We start from the raw sequence: 23,429 nt of genomic DNA, 5'->3' as shown, positions 1-23,429 counted from the left end.
GCCATTTTGGGAGAGGCAGGGGAGCCCGACCCGGGCCGTGGGGTCGGGAGCCGGCCCGGGGGCTAATGAGCGGGGGGACCCGGCGGATAGGCACGGAGGGCGTCCTCCGTGCCGTAAAAGATTATACTGGTAATTAACTTTTTTGACTAATTTGGCCTCGTAAGTCCTTTAAAGTGACTTCTAAACCAATGCAGCTATTATATAATAAAAAACCTGAAGAAAGGTCTTGTTTTACAGATAAGTTAAATCTAAAAATGCTTGGGTGTGAAATGGTTAATATGGGCAGTCTGAACTGACTACAAGTTATTAATGGAATATGAAACAATGATGTCAGACTGGCTTGTGTTTCACCACACTAGCATATTTCAGTATAAACACTTCACAATTAAATGACGATATGTAATGCTATGGGGAACAGAAATACTGTCTATGGGAGGGAGAAGGACAGAGGTTTAAAGAGGAGCTGCAGTGAAAATAATGTAATTAAAAAAGTACTTAATGCAATAATTAATTTACAAGAATTTATAAATGATTTAGTCAGTGTTTGCCCATTGTAAAATCTTTCCTCTCCTTGATTTACAATGTGAATTTTATCACATGGCAACATCTTTACTGCTGGCAGATGATGTCTGTGGAAGGAGATGCTGCTTTTTTGACAGTTGGAAACAGCTGTTATTTCCCACAATGCAACAAGGCTCCCACAGTGTGATGTCAGGTCCTAGGTGCTGACATCACACTGTGGGAGGGGTTTCACCACAATATCAGCCATCTAAAGCCCCTGATGATCTATTTGAGAAAAGGTAAAGATTTCTTGTGGGAAAGGGGCTATCAGCTACTGATTTGGATAAAGTTCAATCCTTGGTTAGAGTTCCTCTTTACGATAGGGATACACATAAGTCTCTCTCATTCAGTTGTATTAAAGTCCCAGAGCTCCATGGAAGGTCACAAGCAGCAGCAGAGCACAGCCTGTTCTCCGTGGCTCCGCCCATGTTGTTTGCATGTACGAGTTATCTGTAAACTGTTTATAATTTGGGGACTCCCTGTATTTAGGTGCAATAACACAGAATGCTTGCGGCACATCTGTTATTCACTTAGAAACACTTGATTGGGGGATTCCCATAATTTCACCAGCAAATTACTCAGAAGAAGATAAACCAAAAACGCTTCATATAAAGCAAAAATCATAGCCCATTCTGAATTCGCTATGTATTTCAATTCGGTGCAGGAATTAAGCTCAGTATGCTACAAATATACTCTTAGCAAGTAAAGTAACTCTTCAATGCTTTATTCATCGATTGTGCATCCTTTTGACCTGAAATTTAGTTTTCAAATGGCTCCATTCCTCTCACAATCAAAACTTGATCAATCGGACATTTTAAGGGAATCAATTCTTATCTGATTTGATCACAGTGATCGAATCTGCAGGGAATTGAACATTGTTGCTGTCTGGCTATATTGCCGTACCTTATTCTTCCAGGCTCTGCCCCACTTCAACCTGACAATAGTCCAACTCGTCCATCTCCCCCTTTCCCCATCATTAGGAGATCATATCCTATAAACATGAGCCCTCACTCTATTAAGCCTAAAAATAAAAAGAGAAATAACTATGGAAAAAGTAGAGTTGATCCTCATGAATAATGCTGCTAATGAATCCTTCCAGTGCATTGGATCAGAATGGATTTGTATAGCTTACAATGAATATTTATCAGCAAATCATTATTAGTACTAAAGACCTCATTATCAACATTTATTCTGCAGTTGACAAGTCACTCTCATTAAAATGATCATCTCCACAAGGACTCTGGCAACTCTGAGTTCTTTGATTTGAAGTCAGTCTTGCACAATTGCTTTATAAATCCCCAGTGAATGGCATGAGAACTGAATCTGATAAAATAACAGTTCCATTGTATAATCTCTGCTGTTCTCCAAGTTTGGGGAAGTTCCGGCCTGTAAAGCTATGCAGTGTGGAAACACTTTCTAAATCCATCTAAATTTAGATTCAGTAATTAATTTTAAGACACAGTAGAGAACAAGTGACTGGGCTGACTGGCTTCATAGCTTGCCCCATCTGTAATTCCGTACAAGCTCTATGACGCAGCAAATTCCTGATGCAGACTATAAAATACAGAATAGAAGTTAAGGTCATCCCGTACGTATAATAAACACACTTAGTTCTCCAAAATCTGTGTCTCAGTTATGGGTGAGATCTGATTAGTTGACTGAAAGAATGTTTTCTTATGTTCCCTTACTCTGTGACCGTGCCAGTGCTTCCTTCTTCCCTAGCAGTATAATCAGATTCTTATTTCACATGTTGCAAATGAAAAGTCAGTGTTATCCGCGAGGCTGGGTTCACACTGACAGAATGCACAATGCTGCATTCACAGTGTATCCACTCAAAATACCAGGGCTGTGGAGTCAGAGTCGGAGGAATCCTAACCTGAGGAGTCGGTGGATTTTTGTACCGACTCCACGGCCCTGCAAAATACACACAATTTCTATCGCCTTGTTCAGAATACTCACAGTTGTGCATCCAGTCACAAGCTGCCTATGGGGTCCACCACTGCTGCTGCTGCCACCACCACTAGGGTCCATTGCAAGGGACAAGCTTTGCTTTACAGTTGGAGGCCTGGAAGAAGTACTAGGGGGCTCCCCATTGGTTTGCAACAGACCAATGAGGATCCTTCCTCCCCAAGAAGGAGTTTCATTGATCTACCATTCAGTGAACCAATGAGAATTCTCCCTGGGGAGGAAGGATTCCCATTAGTCAGTTGCAATCCAATAGGGAACCTTATAATGCTTCTGCTGGGACTCTGATCTGCACAGAAGTGCTTACTTCCTGCAGGAAACCCCAGCAGTGGCACCGGCGGTGGGCCTGAAGGTACAAGGTGAAAGGAGATGGCAAGTAGAGAAGAGTGCAGTAAAGTGTGCAATGAACAGCTTGGTGAGAACTTGTACAAAAAAAAAAAAAAAGGAGAAACTAAAGCTCACAATCGTGTACTACGTTTAACGTAATTAGTAAACTTTCAAGGAGGATAAATAATGCTCACAAACAACAATTACCACTCAGGCAACCACTGATAAGGCAGGTGGGGAGATTAGACCTGACCCTACTCAGGTTAAGAGGTCACTCTCTGTAGATAGGAAAAGTAGGGGATAACACTTTTCCCCCAAGGGTGGACTAGAATGTATACTGTAAATTTGAACAGAGGCACCAATGACAAGAATAAAAGACTTACCTCCCCAAAAGTAGACAAGATTCATTTGATTTGGCAACAATTTGTTTTATTAGAACGCTCCACAATACAACACTTTTCACAGGCACAATCCTGCTTCATCAGGCAGATATCGGAGCAACTGTGAGGTACAAACAAATTTTGGGCTAAACACATATTGTTGTACAATTAAATATACTAGCATTATTCTGCTAGAAAAACATTCTATGCTCATAGATTTAGTATAAAGATAATGATATCCAGGTGATTAGTATACTCAACACGGCACAAACATCTCACCAAAGTTACAAAATTAAACTAGTTTAACTTAATAAATTTAAGCAAAATTATTTTACCATCTTCAAGCCACAACTGACTCACTTCCTCCCCCGACTGAGCTACCACTGTAAATGACCCAATGCCCCATGCAGCTCCAACAAGTTCTCTATACTCGATCTCTTTTTCTCCTTCGGTATGGAAGTGACATCATTGCAACTTTCTTTTGCTGAGTTATATGTAACTTGGGGCATATGTAACTTATAGACTACCTGTATACAGTTTGCCATAACAACTTCCTGTGGTAAGATATTCCACATCTTAACCACTATGTGATGAGCAGCTTTACAACATGGTCCTTTGTGTTATGTATAGTTCATGTCCGCTTGTCCGTTGCAGAGACCTAGCAATAACAAAGCTCACCTGCCAACTTGCTATACTGCCCTTTAGTGTATTCACACTTTGTAATTAAACTGCCTCTAAGTTGTTTCTTTTCTAAGCTAAATAAGCCTAGTTTGTCTAATCTTTCTTGGTAATGCTAAGCATTGCCTTTTAATAGGAGGCCTTTTTGTTCTCTTTTAGTCCCCTATACTTTCCTAGTGGTTTTTGGTCACCCCAAGTCCGAAACAGGCTGTCTGCATGTTGGGTTAATGTGGATCCATAAAATGTAAAGCTATAGGCTTGCTATACACCAATGGTTCTGGATGTAAGCCCGACTGCATGGGCATAAAGAGATTATTTGCATATTCAGTAGCGGTGCATTGTGGTTAACCACAGATGTTCCACTTAAGGCCGTCTTCACACTACAGATTGGCGGTGCGATACTGCAAAAACATGCCTTAGTGGATTACCGCGTTAGTATGCGGTAATCCCCGTCTGGCATTTGGCCAAGCAGGAAGTGACAGGAAGTGATGTGCAACCTTGAAAACTGAGGCAGGTTTTTCATTTCACATGCGTTACCATAGTCTTACATGACTTCCAGTCCGACTCAGGTCGCCGCAGGAGCTGCACGGTAACGTAGATATGGCCACGCGTTGGATAGGGCACTTCCGGCGCAGCATACCGCAACGTGGGTAGTGTTAACTACCCTGTAGACTTTTATTAGGCAGCGGTGGGATGTGGTAAATTTACTGCACCGCCTCAGTGTGAAAGGGCCCTAAAGCTGAATTATCGTGAACACTTTCTGTTTTAAGAAGGCAAATCTCATTAAAGAGAACCTGAATTGAAAATTAAAAGTCAAAATAAGCATACACAAGTCATACTTACCTCCTGTGTAGTCTACTCCTCAATCTCTTAATTCTCCTCTCCTGTGTCCTTTTTGTCCATTGTGATCAATGGAATTCTCTATCCTCCATTTTGAAAATGGCCATTACCCCATAACAGCTTCCTGGTCAGCACACTGTTAAACTGTAACATCGCCCACTTGAGCTATAGGGAAACATGAACATTACCTGGCACATCAGTTGTCCTCTCAGCTATAACTGACAGCAACTGATATATAGCTGACAGCAACTGACATATTTCAGTTCTGACAAAATGTTGTCAGAACTGGAAGGGATTGTTGTCAGAAGAAAATGGTTAGCTTCTGAGAGGAACTGATGGCGAGGTAACTATGTAGTACTAATTTGAAGTTACCTCATGTGTTTATTTTAAATAATTTTACTCAGTTCAGGTTCCCTTTAAGCATTGCTTTTAAGTAGGAGGGCTTTTCAGTCTCTTTAGTACAGGGGGTACTTTTAAAGTGGTTTTGGGCCACCACGAGCTGCTTGAGTATTCTGTTTTCTTGGTAAGTAATACATTCCACTTTTCTTTTTAATTTAATTACCCCTTTTTGTCCAGATTTTAAAACTTTATTGTCCTTCCTGTAAAATGACAGCAATTGGGAGGAGGCGCCTAAAATAATAAAATACATAAACATTGAGAGTGATGGGCTTAGCCTCCCTCTCTAGAAGAATGAGACAATCATACAACGGCTAACTGGAAGAGTTATTTATTGCAGAATGAATACGTCTTTTACAGGTTGGCCTTGCTACCTCAGGTCAGTAACAAGATATGCATGGTGGCATGAATGAGGCAGGAACGAGCACCTCTGTTTCTATATCATGGTTCTAGAAGTCATATTTCACTACACTACCTGCATCCATTCAAACACATGTATGGGAAGTAGCTACATTTAAAAAAATTAAAGGCCTTTCAAGCATTTTTCTATGAGCACGCTACGCATGCACGATCGTTCCCTGCCACTTCACGGAACGGAGTTTCGTGATTAGTCTGCTAGCCGCCGATCACAGCTAGCAGGCTGCTTGTAAACAAAAGGGGAAAGAATTCCCCTTTGTTTACATGCGTACAGCGCTGCCGGGGGCCGCAGCGCTGTATGAGATCGGCGATCCCCGGCCTCTGATTGGCCGGGGATCGACGTCCTCTCATAGGCTGATGCCTATGAGAGGCGGAGAGCAGTACGGATCGCCGTCCTGCTCAATTATACAGGCAGAGGGGATGAGGGAAGGAGAGGGAGGGGGACAGCGGCCATGATAGCCTCTATGAGGCTGAAGAAAAAAAAAAACAACAGTGACAGCGGCGATCGGACCCCTCCGGCAGCATGTCCCCTTAGGGACAAAAATAGGAGGTGAGTCCGATCGCCATATTCCTTACCTGGGCTGTGCAGGAGGCTGAAAAGCCTGCACAGCCCAGTAGTGAAAAAACGTGCCTGGTCTTTAGGGGGGTTTAACACTGCGGTCATGAAGTGGTTAAAGTTGCTTAAGAGGAACAACTGTTTCATTTGTTTAAGTTTTGGTCATACAAACTTAAAGCAGAACTAAAAACCGGCTAAAAAATACGTTTCACTTACCTGGGGCTTCTGCCAGCCCCCTGCAGATGACCTGTTCCCACGCAGCCACTCGCCGATGCTCTGGCCCCACGCCGCGGCTCACTATCACTTCGCGCAGTTCGCCTCCTTGTTCACGTTCCCGTAGCCGGATGCGTACTGCACAGGTGCAGTAGAGATTTTCTCATATTGCGCCTGTGCAGAGCCCGCCTGGCTACAGGAACGCCTACTAGGATATGCGTGGCCAGGGCGCTATGGGAAAAGAAGAGAGCCGTGGTGGGGGAACCGAGGATCGGTCCAGGACAGTGAGGGCACAGGTCAGCTGCAGGGGGCTGGTAAGTGAAACTCTTATTTTTTACTCTGTTTCCAGTTCACCTTTAACGTTGCAAAAACGTCAACCTTATAGTTGTTAATTGCCCATCAGAATCTCGTAGGCTGCCCACCACACACTTGTTGCCAGCTCACGTTAAATGTCATCTATTAGCTGTCACTGGTTTATGTAGTGTCAATTAATATATTGTACAGCTCACTGCAAAAAGCATTACCTGTCTACTTAAAGGGAACCTAAACTGAGAAGGATATGGATTTTTCCTTTTAAAATAATACCAGTTGCCTGACTCTCCTGCTGATCCTGTGTTGCTAATACTTTTAGCCACAGTCCCTCAACAGGCATGCAGATCAGGTGCTCTGACTGAAGTCAGACTGGATTAGCTCCATGCTTGTTTCAGGTGTGTGATTCAGCCACTACTGCAGCCAAAGCGATCAGCAGGACTGCCAAGCAACTGGTATTGTTTAAAATGAAACACCCATATCCCCCTCAGTTAATGTGCCCTTTAGAGCAGACCTCCAGTGTACATCACATATTCAATGGGTCCTCTTTTCGTGTAAAGTTATATTGCTAGCTGGGTCTTCTTCTTGTGAATCCCTCCCAGGGCTCATGTCCGCTTGGTTCTGCCGCATAGCCTGGGAGTGATTCACAAGAAGAAGACCTCGCTGGCGATTATAATTTCACAGGAGAAGAGGACCCACTGAATATGTGATGCACACTGGGGGGGGGGGGTATGCTTTAAAGAGGAACTGTAGTGAAAATAACATAAGGAATAAAACTGTTTATTTTTTACAATATTCATTTGTAAATGATTAAGTCAGTGTTTTGCGCTCCCTTGCCAACCTGGGAGCACTGACCTCTCATGCCAGGCTCCTGGATGAGCAGGTCTATGTCTGGAACGATACCTTTGTTACCTTTACCTTACCAGGGACCACCAGAACCGCCTCACACGTCCACATGTTAGAGCCAATTGTAAAATCTTTCCTCACCCTGATTTACATTCTGAAACATAGTTTTAGTCCTGTCAGGTGATCTCTTGGGAATGTTTGTTTCTGAGAACTGTCCACAAGTTCAAGACTTCAGGCTGTCATTGCCAGCAAAGGGTTATCAACCAAGTATTAGAAATTAACATTTTATTTCTAGTTATTTACTTTCTTAAGAACAGGGAAAAGATTGGCAGCGCTCCTAATCAAGCTGCAACTGAAATGAAACCAACAAAGGTTTGCACCGCCCCCAGGGACTTAAATACACATCTTGAATACAAATCAGATGCAAAACTATGCACTAAACTCTAATCTAAATAGACTGAATGCAAACTGATACACATGGATGCAGCTACCTATAAGTAGACTTACATTTTTGAACAATAGGAGATATTGACAGCGCTTCCAATTACCTGAGTTGACCAGCTGCATAGATGTGTGGAGCCCAAAACACGGGTAGATTACACAACTTGCATTCAAACAGATGCAGCAAAGGAGTAGGTTAGCTTCCAAAACAGTTTGCGCACATATTGTTTGGTATTAGACTCTTCCATAGTGACGACGTGCCCTCACGGAAGAGACCTAGACACTAGCTAAACCTAACCACCAGCTAACAGTTAAAACATAGTGTGAACCTTAGGCTGCTAGCCATAAATGGTCTACACATTTTCTAAAGAACAGGAAACAGATTGGCAGCGCTCAATCAGGCTGCAACCGAAATGAAACTAACAGAGGTGTGCCCCCCCCCCCCTCCCCCTAGGGACTTAAAGTGGAACTCAATTGAAAATATTGTAATAAAAAAGTACGTCATTTGTACAATAATTATGTATAAATGAATTAGCCAGTGTTTGTCCATTGTAAAATCTTTCCTCTCCCTGATTTACATTCTGACATTTATCAAATGCTGACATTTTTACTGCTGGCAGGTGATGTCAGTGAAAGGAGATGCTGCTTGCTTTTTTGACAGTTGGAAAAGGCTGTAAACAACTGTTATTCCCACAATGCAACAAGGCTCCCACAGTGTGATGTCAGAACCATGGTCCTGACATCACACTGTGGGAGGGGTTTCACCACAATATCAGCCATTCAGAGCCCCCTGATGATCCGCTTGCGAAAGGGAAAAGATTTCTCATGGGAAAGGGGGTATCAGCTACTGATTGGAATGAAGTTCAATTCTTGGTTACTGTTTCTCTTTAAATACACATCTTGAATACAAATCAGATGCAAAACTATGCACTAAACCAGGCATGGGCAAACCTGGCCCTCCAGCTGTTAAGGAACTACACGTCCCACAATGCATTTGCCTTTGAGTCATGACTGTGGCTGTAAGACTCCTGAAATGCATTGTGGGACTTGTAGTTCCTTAACAGCTAGAGGGCCAAGCTTGCCCATGCCTGCACTAAACCCTAATCTAGATAAATTGAATGCAAACTGATGCACATGAATGCAGCTAGCCACAAGTAGACTTTCATTTTTGTATGACAGAAGAAAATGGCAGCGCTTCCAAATACAGGCTGCACCTGAGTTGACTAGCTGCATAGAAGTGCAAATCCCAAAACACGGGCAGATTACACAATTTGCATTCAAAACAGATGCATCAAAAATGGACGTTAGCTTCCATACCAGTTTGCGCGCAGATTGCTAGGTACTAGACTCTTTACTTCGTCTAATGACTTTTGAGACCCTGAAATGAAAGGACTATGTTAAAAAATGCTTTAGTTCACTCACAGCTTTTAATTCAGTGAAGTGAACAAAACGATTGAAAAATTTAAGTCTTCACTTCAACAGCACTTCATTTAATCTTCATTGTGATAACGTACAGAAGCCAAATTAGAAAAAAGTTGTCTCTGTCCAAATATTTATAGACCTAACATGTAGATCTACGAAGTGTTTCTGATGTTGAAACCAGGAAAATTACCATAAAAGTGGGTATCCGGAATAATTTACTGCATGTTACTATAAGTCACTACAGAGCCTCTTTAAAGAGGAGCTGTCAGCCATACTATCCCAGAAAAAAACACATATATAAGTAGATACATACTTGCTTGCTCTACTTACATCACATATGTACTGCACTGTCCATGTTTTGATTATAGTGATTTTTCTACAGTAAAAAAAGAGAAAATCCTTCTTAGCATTTCTCATTTTAAGTGTGGCTATTTTGAAGCCAATTCTGATGTCATTTCCTGCCCTACTCTCCTCTGCCTGATTTGCACGCCCTTCACTATAGAAAGTGCATTGACTCAGCATGAAAAATATTGGCTAATCAGAGGGACAGAGGTGTGGGAGGGGAAAACAGGAGGGAAAGATCAGGCTGTATTAGTTAAAGTGAATGGGAACCACATTTTTTTAACCACCCTGGCGTTCTGATTAAATCGCCAGGGTGGCTGCGGGAGGGTTTTTTTTAAATAAAAAAAAAACTATTTCATGCAGCCAACTGAAAGTTGGCTGCATGAAAGCCCACTAGAGGGCGCTCCGGAGGCGATCTTCCGATCGCCTCCGGCGCCCAGAATAAACAAGGAAGGCCGCAATGAGCGGCCTTCCTTGTTTTGCTTATATCGTCGCCATAGCGACGAGCGGAGTGACGTCATCGACGTCAGCCGACGTCCTGACGTCAGCCGCCTCCGATCCAGCCCTTAGCGCTGGCCGGAACTTTTTGTTCCGGCTACGCTGGGCTCAGGCGGCTGGGGGGACCCTCTTTCGCCGCTGCTCGCGGCGAATCGCCGCAGAGCGGCGGCGATCAGGCAGCACACGCGGCTGACAAAGTGCCGGCTGCGTGTGCTGCTTTTTATTTCATTAAAATCGGCCCAGCAGGGCCTGAGCGGCAGCCGCTGGCGGTGTTGGACGAGCTGAGCTCGTCCAGACCGCTCAGCTGGTTAAATAAAGCAAATACTTACCTAAGGAGAGGGAAGGCTCTGGGTCATATAGAGCCTTCCGTCTCCTCTCTCAGTGCCCTCTATCCTGTGCTGGCTCCCCCCATTTCAATCCCCCACCAAAAGGGTATTTGGAAGTCTTCGGTAGCCTTGTCCTCCCGGAGACGTGCAGCTCCATACTGCAAAGGCGTGAGCGTGCAAGAGAGCGTGCTTGCGCAGGTGCAGTACAAGGCCGCCCTTCTTCAGGAGCACTCAGGCTCCCTGAAGACTTCTGAAGCCTCCTTCGGCTGGGTAAAGCAGTATTTGACTAAATTAGTCAAATACTGCTACCGGGCGGGCCAGCACTGGAACGAGGGGACCAGGAGAGGAGCAGGAAGGCTCTATAGGACCCAGAGCCTTCCCTCTCTTTGGGTAAGTATCTGCCTCATTTTTTTAAATGCGGTTCCCATTCACTTTAAGTCTGATGGGGAATAGAGAAGCAAAAAAGGACAACCCAGCATGCCCTGCAACTTCCTTTTTGTGTACCAAATTTGTGTGTACCAAATAAGAGTCAGGTAAACTGGGGAATGATCATTTATCAACAAGAAAAGTAATAGTGATTTTAACTTTTGGATTGCCTGGTTAGCATCCTTATTACTGGTTTACCAGATACAAATAAAGAATTGATTTTTTATTTTATGCCGGACAGTGACACTTTAATACAGCATCCTAATAATCTAAAGGTCCCATTTAAAACATACACTTTAGAGTTCTACTGCACATCTATGGAGTGATCATATACCAATAATGAATGCCTGATTTTCAGTTTCTCACACAATGTTAGAGAATTCCCTTAATACTTTGGTCAAAAAACCATGACAGGTCAGAGGTGCCCAACGGGTAGCTTTCCTTTACTACATCTGCAGCCCACAGCATAAAAAAAGTATTTTTAATATTGATTTTCTTTCATCCCTTCATGCATTGATTTCTGTGTGGGTGGAAAAAAGAATAGGATAGAGCATGCACCTCTGCTCTGGGCACAGCCATCTTATTATGGAACATGTCTGCTATTACTATCTTATTTCCAGACAGTACAGGCAAGACAATTACAAATAAATCCTGATTTCTAATTCTGCTTTACATGCTACTGGGCTTGTTGCTGTTGGTATACTTACCTATTCATGAAGCTTGTTTCAAGTGCCATATTGAAAATGTTTAGGGCTAGCGCCTACCACTATACTGCCTACTACATCTTATTGGAAATACAAATTCAGATAAAGAAAGAGAAACAACAGCAATAAGGAAAGAGAGTATAAGTACCTTTATATCTGTGAATCAACATTTGGAGACAACCGTGGCAGATTTAAACTTTTTCCCAATTGAAAATCTGAAAACAAACAAACAAAAAACCACCAGGCATTGAAGTTAATATATTTGGTAAAAGGTACAAAAAAGGGAGAGTTTGCTAACACCTAGTATTGCTTCTCAGTTCTTGCTCAGTTCACTACATAAAATAATTTACTTTCAAGCTACTTTCACACTGACACCATGCATGGCAATGAAAAATACAATTGCATAGCAAGCGATATCATTTTGGAATGGTATTTGCACATTGCCACACTAATGGTGCGCTGTGGCAGAACCCTTTGAAATAGCGCAAGACATACTGTGCAGTACCAGATATTGTGCATACAGTAGCGATGAAGCATACTATTTATGTACATATGGTTCACTGTACATGTAATGCACCATGCAACAGTCCACCTCCATTGCTATCCTATTTTTTACAGGATGTGTAACACCCAAGTGTGAAATCAGCCTAAAGCAAACCAGAAGTCAGGGGAATACCCCTAAAAAACATATCGCCTTATTCAGTATAATGTATAGAAGCTATACTAGTCATCTTTGGTGGAAAAAAAATGTCTAGTATCCAAAGGAAAGCCTCAACCTGGATTTCTGCACTGTGCTAAATAAAAGTATCAAAGGTAGGCAGACAAATACAACATTTTGGTCCAGATACCTATTTCAAGTGCTCTACATCAGGGCTCCCCAACCTGTCCTCAAGTACAACCAACAGTGCATGTTTTGTGGAAATCCAGAGGTAGATAATCAGCTCTGCTAAGACACTCATTACCCCACCTGTGATTGTGGTTTTCTGCAAAACATGTACTGTTGGGGGTACTTGAGGACTAGGTTGGAAAGTCCTGCTCTAGAGCAGGGCTTTTCAACTTTTTCACTAATTCTACCACTTTTATCGCATTCAAATTTAAAGTACCACCAGTGTGACTGCACAGTAGATCGGACCTGATCAGGTGTGGCATTTTCTGCCAGAGCATGAGCAGAGAGCCGCTACTGCGCATGCATTCACACCGACAAGGAGCTTCTTAAGAATCCAGAGGCTTCCCTCTCCTGAGGTAAGTACCTACGGGGCACTTTTTTCTTACTGTTACACTTTAAGAAAAGGGGAAACATATGGGAGGGGAATTGCAGGAGGCATTGGTGGAGTGATGTCACTTTCTGTAGTTTTAGTATACCTGCAGTCACTGTGCACCATTCGCCTGGATGTCTCCTCCCCGCTGATAGTTTGAAGTATGCCGTAGGGCAGCACAGCGATGAGCAAGCAAGGGGGAGCTGAAATTTGTGGAGGCTGGACAGGACCAGGACAAGAGGCAGGTTGGTAATTAAGTGGCAGGTAAACCTGGAGAGTACCACCAGGCCAACAGCAAAGTACCACTGGTGGTATGTGTACCACAGGTTAAAAGCCCTGATCTAGAGCACCAACATATATATATGGCCTGGTTTCACTTGAATGTCCCCACCGGTGGCTACTTCCGGGTTCGGCGACAGCCGCCGACAGGCTAGGAATGCAAGTGATTCTCCGCGTTCCCAGTCACTATATCACCCTCTATGCTGCTATAGCGTATATGTTATACGCTATAGCAGCATAGAGGGTGAGATAGCGGCTGGGAACGCGGAGAATCACTTGCGTTCCCAGCCTGTCGACGTAGCCGCCAGCGGGGACAGGAGTATCGGAGCGAGGCTGCGAGGGCACCATACAGCTTCAGGGGGCTGAGGGATGCCACAGGTGAGTAAAAATCATTTTTTATTTTTGACTTAAGTATCCCTTTAAGCACATAGGAATTGGGGATAGATACAGTTTTGCACTAATTCTAGTAAGTCTGTGATCTGGTAGTAGATGTATCGAGTGTGACAAAATTAGAAGAAAAGTGGGGGTGCAGCTGGGTCATGTGAGGAATTCAAAAATCAGCCTCATCTGGGACATTCATTGTGACTGTTGTGCAGTTCTCCACTCTCCCACATAGCAGTGCACAGCAGCCGAGGCCGTACTGTGAGGTGAGTAAAAATCATTTTTTATTTTTGACCTAAGTATCCCTTTAAGTGTGGGGTTGCTAGCTGGTTGCAAATTTCACAATATTACACTTCCATGTGATAAAGATTACAATTGATGCCCCATTTGTGAATTAACCTCCTGCATAGCATATTTCTTGTTCTTTAGAAAACAGAAGAAAGGAAGACTGGAGGCCCATCTAGTGTGTTAATTCCAAAACTAATGGTGAAAATAAAGGATGGGTTCTCACAAACGTGGGTCACCTCTAAGGCAACCAATGGCTTGGCAGGCGGAGAACACAAGCCCGACCCCACACGGCACCCTCAAATCTCCTTAGGCGAGTCACTCTCTGATAGGTTAGAACTCAGATAGCACCATCAAAAGTGGTTGGAATAGCAAATCACATCATCGGAAGTGCCTCATTATTTAAAACCAAAGTAAAAAATGATGTAAAAAAAAAAAGTGATGGACTTATCTCAAAATAACTATATCAATTTGATAATTGAAAGACATTTTATTGAAGCTCAAAAACAATGTATTTTGTGACTATGAATAAAAAGTCTAGTTTAACCAGCCTCGCGTTCTATTAAGGCTGGCGACTAAACGGGTTTTTTTTAATAAAAAAAAAAAAACTATTGCATGCAGCCAACTGAAAGTTGGCTGCATGAAAGCCCACTAGAGGGCGCTCCTAATGCGTACTTCTGATCGCCTTCGGCGATCAGAAGTAACAAGAAAGGCCGCGATGAGCGGCCCTTCTTGTTATGCTTTCTTCGTCACCATGGTGACGAGCGGAGTGACGTCATGGACGTCAGCCGCCTCCGATCCAGCCCTTAGCGCTGGCCGGAACGGTTTGGTCCGGGACCCTCTTTCGCCGCTGCACGCGGTGGACCGCCGCGCAGCGGCGGCGATCAGGTACCACACGCGGCTGGCAAAGTACCGGCTGCGTGTGCTCCTTTTTATTTGATTGAAATTGGCCCAGCAGGGCCTGAGCGGCAGCCTCCGGCGGTAATGCACGAGCTGAGCTCATCCATACCGCCCAGCTGGTTAATACATTCAAAACTAATAGAATGTACAAAACATAAAACCATAATGTCACTTAAAGAATCTCAACAAAAGTATACATTTTCGTGCTGGATATGGAATATTCCAGGAACAATCCAATATAGAGAGCTAGCAATCCACTTACAGATGTGTAGATACAAGTCCATACAGAGGATAAATATATGACTACTTGTTTTTGCGTGAAGCAAATATAGTTTTACCATATCAATATATTGTATTGATTGCACTGAAAATCAATATGTAAAACGTATATAAAAAAACTACATGTAAAAAGTATAAACCAATATCATTGTGTTGATATCACCAAGACATGCAAGCTGTAGATCGATATTACATTTCTTCTACATCTCCAAGTATTGCAAGATCCCAGAGAGTGTTTGACAATGGCGTCAATTCACAAAGCACTGGTCTGTATGTAGTTCTGAGGAATATTCCATATCTAGCTCAAAAATGTATACTTATGTTTCCATAAGTAACTTTATGCTTTTATGTTGTACACATTTTATTACCTTTTTTATGCATTATACTAGACTATCTTTTTAATTTATTTATATGCGCTAACCGGATGGAGTAAGCATACAAAACTCATTGTTTTTGACAGGGCTGTGAAGTCGGAGAGTCAAGGAGTCGGAGCAATTTTGGGTACCTGGAGTTGGAGCTGGAGTCGGTTGTTTCATAAACTGAGGAGTCAGAGTTGGGAGTCGGAGTCGGGTGGTTTTTGTACCAAATCCACAACTCTGGTAAGAATTAGACTAAGGAGTTGGAGTCGAGAAGTCAGAGTCATCTTGGGTACCTGGAGTCAGAGTCCGTGGTTTCCTAAACTGAGGAGTCAGAGTCGGAGTTGTAGTCAGATGAATTTTGTACCGACTTCACAGCCCTGGTTTTTGAGCGTCATTAAAATAGAATTCCTGATAATTGAAATTTCTTTAAATTATCTAAATGATCTAATTGATATGGTTAATTGGAGGTTAGTCTAATTGTTTTAACTATTCTATACATACTGTATACATCTTATCCACCTCTCTTCTAGATCCTCTGAGGCCGCCCCTCTCTGCCAATCCCTCCATTGGTTACCAGTTGCCCAAAGGATCCAGTTTAAACTTTTCACGTTTGCATACAAAGCTATACACAAGCTATCGCCTCCATAAATTTCCTCTTTCATCTCCAGATACCTCCCCGCCCGGACCCTCCGTTCCTCACAGGAGACCCTTTTGTCCTCCAGCCTAGTCACCTCCTCTCATTCTCGCATCCAAGACTTCTCACGGGCTATCCCTTTCATTTGGAACTCTCTCCCTCAGCCGGTTCGTCATCCCATGAGTCTGGAAACCTTCAAACGTACTCTGAAAACACACCTGTTCAGACAAGCCTACAATTTGCTATAGGCAGCACTGAAGGCACACTGGCTCACCCACTAAACCTTGTGTTTCCTTCCCTTTTGTTTCCTCCCCACTCCCTCTAGATTGTAAGCTCGTACGGGCAGGGACCTCCTCCTAGTGTTTCTCATACTGCTGTAATTTTAACATATCTACATGTACCAACTACACATCAACTATGTATGTATTTGTATTTATTCTATTCAATGTCATGACTGTACCGTGTCTTGTATTTCATATGTATATTTGTTCCCCATTATTTGTTTGTACTATGTACAGCACTACGGAAGATGTTGGCGCTATATAACAAAAATAATAATAATAATACATATTAATATGTGTTCCTATTATTTTGTTTGTCTATACAGGGTACATAGCCTGGAAATAGCTGCCCTGCACACAGGAGCTCTGTTATCTCCTCAGCACAGGATATACGATGTTTGTATGTAAGTGCAGTTATATCACTTAATGGAACAGCAACAACAAAGTCATTCAGCCGCATCCCCTGCAAATGCTTCTATAGGCTTTAAGTGCAGCACACGATTTATATAATTCTTTCAAATAAAAATGTGATATCTGTAATACAAATATATGTACACATGAAATGACCGAGTCAGAGCTATGAACGCTTCTTCTATTTACTGTGATTAGGTGTGACATTCACGCTACCTTGTAGATAAAATAGAAATGATGTGACTGCTGTAATTTCATAGAGCAAGGTAAGTGCATGTCCTCTGTGTAACCTGATATTGCGTGCTGTCAGTATTTCAATGGTACAGGATGCCCCCTCTGTAACCTGTAGGGCATAATGGCTATCTGAAGGGTGAATGAAATGTCTCATACAACTCTGAGCAAACAGAGGTCTTTAAAATGGACCCGTATATTTTAAAACCTGACCTAAGTGCACTATTATGTTAAATAATACACAGCCCCATCATCCTCCATTCAGCACTCCTACAAAAATGAGGTCGCTAAAGGCCATTTCTGATTGTGTTGCATCTCTTGGTATCGGAGTACACTCATGGAAACTGCTTGCCTGACCATACTTCGCCTATGCATTATATGCTGCAACAAAATCCATCACATCCTTTCCCACCCAGCTGACCATACCAGCCTTTGTACCTAAGCACAGGTTGAAGCATGGACAGGTGGGTGGAGGGGCGTGGCTATGGTCACTCACAAGGAGATACTCAAGTAGCTGAAATGGTAGCAGAAGAAGATGCAGAAGGAGATTCAGCAGGAGCTAACAGGGCTCTCAGAGCCTCACTTTTGAAAGAACAAGTGACACCCATGCTAACCTAGAAACAACAAACACATACAGTTCTGCCCATAATTATTAAAGAGGATCTGTAACGTCAAAAGATCCCCTGGGGGGTACTCACCTCCGGTGGGGGAAGCCTCCGGATCCTAATGAGGCTTCCCACGCCGTCCTCCGTCCCTCAGGGGTCTCGCTGCAGCCCTCCGAGAATAATGACGTCAATATTTAACTTCCTGGCTCCTGCTCAGGCGCTTTGACAGCTGTGGGTTCCGAACTACACGGAAATACCCGATCGCCGTCGGGTCTGCTCTACTGCGCAGGCGCAAGTTTCCGCCACCTGCGCAGTAGAGCGGACCCGACTGAGATCGGGTATTTCCGTGTAGTTCGAAGCCGAGAGCAGCCACAGCGCCCCCGCTGGAGCCTGCAAAGGTAAATATTGAACTGACAGTCGGGTCTGTCGCCGGCTGTTCGGAGGGCTGCAGCGAGACTCCCGTGGGACAGAGGACGGCGTGGGAAGCCTCATTAGGATCCGGAGGCTTCCCCCACCCGAGGTGAGTACCCCCCAGGGGATCTTTTTGACGTTACAGAGTCTCTTTAATACCCCTGGCAAATTTTGACTTTAAGTTACATTTATTCAACCAGCAAGTAATTTTTTGATGAGAAATGACGTAGGTATCTCCCAAAAGATAATAAGATGATGTACAAGAGGCATTACTGTAGAAAAAAAAAATTTCTCAGCTTTAATTTACATTTGAGCAAAAAGTGTCCAGTCTAAAATATTCATACCCTTCACAAACTGTCACAGCCTGTGGGAAAATTCAAAATTGTAGACCATTCCAAATAGTCCAAGCTGTTCTGAAGCATTCTAATTACCCTGATTAATTGGGAACAGCTGTTTTAATCAACTGAACAGGTGAAAAACAGCAGCTCACTGTAGTTGGTTTGTGGACAGTCATGGCTAAGAAAAAGGAGCTCAGTGAGGACCTGCGGCTGCGCATTGTGGCTGCTCACAAGTCAAGAAAGGGCTACAAGGCCATTTCTAAATGTTTCCGTGTTCCAGTGGCTACAGTGCTAAGTATTATTAAAAAATACAAGATGTTCTGCACTGTGGAAAATCTCAGAGGACGTGGTCGGAAGACAAAAGTGACACCTGTGCTGGCCAGGAGGATAGTGAGAGAGGTGAAAAAAAATCCAAGGATCACCACCAAGGCCATCCTGGTGAATATGGGCTCTGCTGGTGGCAATGTCTCAAGTAAGACAATCCATCGGACACTGCACACTGCTGGGTTCCACGGATGCAGACCAAGGAGGAAACCACTTCTCCAGATAAGGCACACAAAAGCTTGTGTGATCTTTGCAAATGCTCATCTGGACAAAGAAGAAGACTTCTGGTCTTCTGTGTTATGGTCAGATGAAACAAAAATTGAATTGTTTGGTTACAATAATGTTACCTTCATTTAACGTAAAAAAAAAAGTAGAAGCCTTCAACCCAAAGAACACCATCCCCACTGTCAAACATGGTGGTGGGAACTTAATGCTTTTCTGTCTTGGGCACCAGTGGACATTTCAGCATGACAATGAGCCAAATCACACAGAAAAAGTGGTGAAGAAATGGTTATCAGACAACAAGTTTAACGTTTTGGAGCGGCCCAGTTACATTCCTGACTTGAATCCAATTGAGAATCTGTGAAGGGAGCTAAACATCAGGGTGACGGCAAGAATACCCTCCAACCTGAAAGATTTGGAGCTCATTGCTAATGATGAATGGGCAAAAATACCTGTGGAGCCATGCAAAAAGCTGGTCTGCAATTATAGGAAGCATTTGATTGCTGAAATAGCCAATAAAGACTTTTCTATTGATTATTGAGAAGGGCATGAATAGTTTTGGACTGGATCCTTTTTGCTCAAATTAAAATAAAAGCTGATAATGTTTTTTTCCCACAATAATGACTCGTGTACATCGTCTTATTATCTTTTGGGAGACACCAATGTCATTTCCCATCAAAACATTACCTACAGGTTGAATAAAAGTAACTTAAAGTCAAAATTTTCCAGGGTATATGAATAATTATGGGCAGCACTGTATATAAGTAGATAAATACTGTTCTACTTGTATAACAGATGCATTGCACTGTCCACATTATGATTCCTGTGAATCGTATAAAGGAAAAGCAGAGAATCCTATTCTAGACAGTTTCCATCTTAGTTACCTTTGAATGAAGCTAATACTGACATCATTTCCTCCCTCACTCTTTTTTGTCCTCTTGCTAATTGTGTATTTGTTACCCACCCTCCTCCCAGAGTCTTCAGACACTCCCACTGAGGTGACCTGCCGCTGTGTCTGCCTGCCCCGCCCATCCGCCCGGCGTTGGCTGGCGGTGGGGGCGGGCGGGGCCTGCCCACTGGTGACGTGCCGTGCGCGATGGGGGGATAAGATCCCCAGGGGGGAATAGATCCGTAGTGACACTTGCCTCCAGAGGAAGCCGGAAGTCCGGCGAAACCGGTCGAGGACGCATGTGCTGCGTCCCCGGCCTCCATCTTCCCCCACACGTGGATCCATTGTGAAGCTTTCTCACTCCACACGGCAACCAGCACACCAGCCCTGCCTCAGGATTCAGCCTTCCTCTGTCCATGTAAGCCAGTTTACTGTGGCACCCATCGGTCCACTGCTCTATCTGACTATACTCTGCAGTTCTGTACCAGCGGGACAAGATATTTTGGTCAATATGAACTTTGTGTGCTAACAAGTACTTGCCACTGTGGTTTGAACCCTGGCTATGTGGTCTGCTGCTAATATTGCTACAATCACTTGGCTCTGTGTGCGGACCTTTGCACTTTCTTGCTTACTGCTTTCAGCCAACTTTACTACTGCTGTCCAAGCCAATATATGCACGCATGAACATATGATCTGTTGCTTACAAGTTTATGGAAGGCTGGCCGTTGTGTTTGTTTGTGGCTGCTACTTAACCTTTGCTACATCAAGTGTGCTTTGCATGGAACTGTGCTATTTCAAACATCATCATATTGTTTATGCTGGAATCACGATATTCCTATATCTAAACGCATGACCTATAATCAATTGGAGGACAGTTGGTGGAATCCTTCTTTCAACAATATTTGCATGTCAGCTGTTTGGCTTATCTGCTTTGCTGGATCTGTAATCAATTGGAGGACTGCCAGTGGAATCCTTCTCTCAACAATATTGTTGTATGTCAGCTCCTTTGCTTATCTGCATATTCTTAACATCATTAGAAGGGCTATTAGCTCTCATTACATCTTATTAGGTTGCCATGGAGGTTGAGTTTCATTAGTGTGTTTATCCCGTTGGTTCTGGGTTTCCCAGGGGGGAGGTTATTGGGGGGCCCGGGGGGGGGGCACATTTTTAACATTGATGTTTTTTAATATGTTTACAATTTTGAATTAATAAAGCTTTTTTGAAATACTAACAGGTATAGTGCGATTTGTGCTCAACCGGGTCATACCCACTTTTTTCTCTCTATCTCACTAGTTTCTGATGTTGTTATTTTTAGTGGGATGACCCGAGTGTCTACAAATTTACATACCAACTCATTTACCCCAGGAGATTAATACCCGATTTGGACGGGCTAATTCTGACTCTTAGAGCCAGAGGTTTTTTCTATGAGCTGGTTTTCTTTGATGGTAAGCGCTTGGCAATGTTGCAGTGGGATGCTCTCCTTGCGGGGGTGGAGCGTGAGTGTTCACAGACACAGGGCAGCAGGGACGCACAGCAGCTCATAAATGGAGGGTTCAGGAAATTGACCAGGCTGTACGAGAGGAAGTCCAGACTGTGGTGGAACCTTAAAGAGGAACTCCAGTGAAAATAATTTAATATAAAAAGGTGCTTAATTTTTACAATAATTATGTATAAATGATTTAGTCAGAGTTTGCTCATTGTAAAATCTTTCCTCTCCCAGATTCACATTCTGACATGTATTACATGGTGACATTGTTACTGTGGGCAGATTATGTAGCTGTTCTGGCTTTAACAGACAGCTATAAACAGCCATTTCCTGTGTGTGTCATTGTTACATTGTGGCAGTTTGCCCAGAGTACCGTACGGTACCAGAGCCTCTTGTGGGAGGGGTTTCAGCACAAAATCAGTCATACAGCGCCCCCTGATGGTCTGTTTGTGAAAATCATTATATTTTTCATGTAAAAGTGGGTATCAGCTACTGATTGGGATAAAGTTCAATTCTTGGTCGGAGTTTCTCTTTAAGTACAGTAAGACCTACCTTAACGATCAGTTTGCCCCCCTTTGGTTACGATTTCAGGTGTTTCCACACCGACGCAATTTGAGTGAGGATTTCAAAAAAAGGTGGGAGAGAAATTTTGAGTGTTGTGCGAAGATCTGTCTCACACTTATGAGCGAACTTGACACGGATGATCTGGCTGGGGTGGAAGCTGAGATAAATAAATTGTCCGATTCCTTGGCACCCTACAAAGGTGATCCACTCTACAAAACTCGTAGTGAAGAATTAGAGAAATATATAACACAGTTTAACAAAAAGCTTGTGGTCCAGAGAGATCAAAAAGTGCTCAGAGATAGGACCGCCTACAAAGCGGGCACGGCATATCTTTGGAACGGCCCCCCCAGGAAACCTCCACGGGGGAGACCTAAACCCCACGGTCCAGTGGGAGATAAACCTCAACCAGTGCCGTTAGAGGCAGGTGAATCGGATTCCTCTGTGGAACCAGTGAGCACAGCCTCAGAGAGCTCTATATCAGCAGGGGAGGGCTCACGTAGACACGACACGAGGTCAGGACGTGATCCCTCCAGATTTGTGAAAACTAAAGATAAGGAGAAAAAAACAAAAAAGAACGAATCATTATGTCAGGGCGAACCGGAGACTACAGTGGTAACCGCATCAGTGGCAGTGCCACCGTATTCGGCCCACGCTCCAGTTGCTCTCACAGGGCCTACGTCAGCCTCATCTTCTGTGTCAGTTTTTTTAGCCAATGCGCATCCAGCAAGGTAGGTGACGAGTTCCAGCCAGCAGCAGGGCACCCGAGCTCAGATGGTTTACAGATTGTAAATTTAACGGGTGAGACAATTCCTCAGGTATATCTAGACCTGCTGTCAAAAGGTTTGGGCTTTTGCCCCACCCATAACGTGGATATTTTTGAAACTGTGGTGGACCTGCATCTATTTGGACGCAGGCTCCTACTACAATCCATGTATGGGGATATACCCAGACAATTAACAACGGCGTTAGATGACAGACCTTGGTCAGATGAGGACTTGCTCACCCTTCAGTCTTTACAAGAACTAGCCTCTGAGACTATACCGGATGATACTGAGACCACGGGTGGCGCCGATTTTGGTTTTGGTCCTCGTTATTATTTGCCTAAGCTGGATGACATTGGCTTGCGTAGTAGATCGAAAAAGTTTCCTCCCTTCACATTGAGTCCGAATCTCAAAACTTTTATTAATGTCGTAGAAAAAGATTTAATTAAACTGAAGAACCAAAAAGGGATTACGGACAACTTGAACACTAAAGAACGTGAGACTTTGAAAGAAATAATTGAGAACAATAATAGGTGGGAAGTCCGGCGAAACCGGTCGAGGACGCATGTGCTGCGTCCCCGGCCTCCATCTTCCCCCACACGTGGATCCATTGTGAAGCTACCTCACTCCACACGGCAACCAGCACACCAGCCCTGCCTCAGGATTCAGCCTTCCTCTGACCATGTAAGCCAGTTTACTGTGGCACCCATCGGTCCACTGCTCTATCTGACTATACTCTGCAGTTCTGTACCAGCGGGACAAGATATTTTGGTCAATATGAACTTTGTGTGCTAACAAGTACTTGCCACTGTGGTTTGAACCCTGGCTATGTGGTCTGCTGCTAATATTGCTACAATCACTTGGCTCTGTGTGCGGACCTTTGCAC

At 43.6% G+C, this 23,429-nt stretch overlaps 1 protein-coding gene across 8 annotated transcripts in view; it reads right to left on the bottom strand.

Moving 5' to 3' along the window:
• Positions 1-23,429, bottom strand: part of SYT7 (synaptotagmin 7) — a 945,664-nt gene that overhangs the window by 724,228 nt on the left and 198,007 nt on the right. For 7 of the 8 annotated variants that reach the window (XM_068261178.1, XM_068261176.1, XM_068261180.1 and 4 more), the window contains 2 exons: positions 11,796-11,862; positions 3,237-3,354 (listed from right to left, as the gene is read on the bottom strand). The gene's annotated coding sequence lies outside the window, so the exon portion shown is untranslated. The remainder of the gene's footprint in view (positions 1-3,236; positions 3,355-11,795; positions 11,863-23,429) is intronic. The other variant, XM_068261179.1, reaches the window with a different exon arrangement.

This window comes from Hyperolius riggenbachi, chromosome 11, assembly GCF_040937935.1.
Source record: "Hyperolius riggenbachi isolate aHypRig1 chromosome 11, aHypRig1.pri, whole genome shotgun sequence".
In the NCBI taxonomy this organism is placed as follows: Eukaryota; Metazoa; Chordata; class Amphibia; order Anura; family Hyperoliidae; genus Hyperolius; species Hyperolius riggenbachi.
The sequence above is the reverse complement of the archived record's forward strand: the minus strand, read 5'-3'. Positions and strand labels throughout refer to the sequence as shown.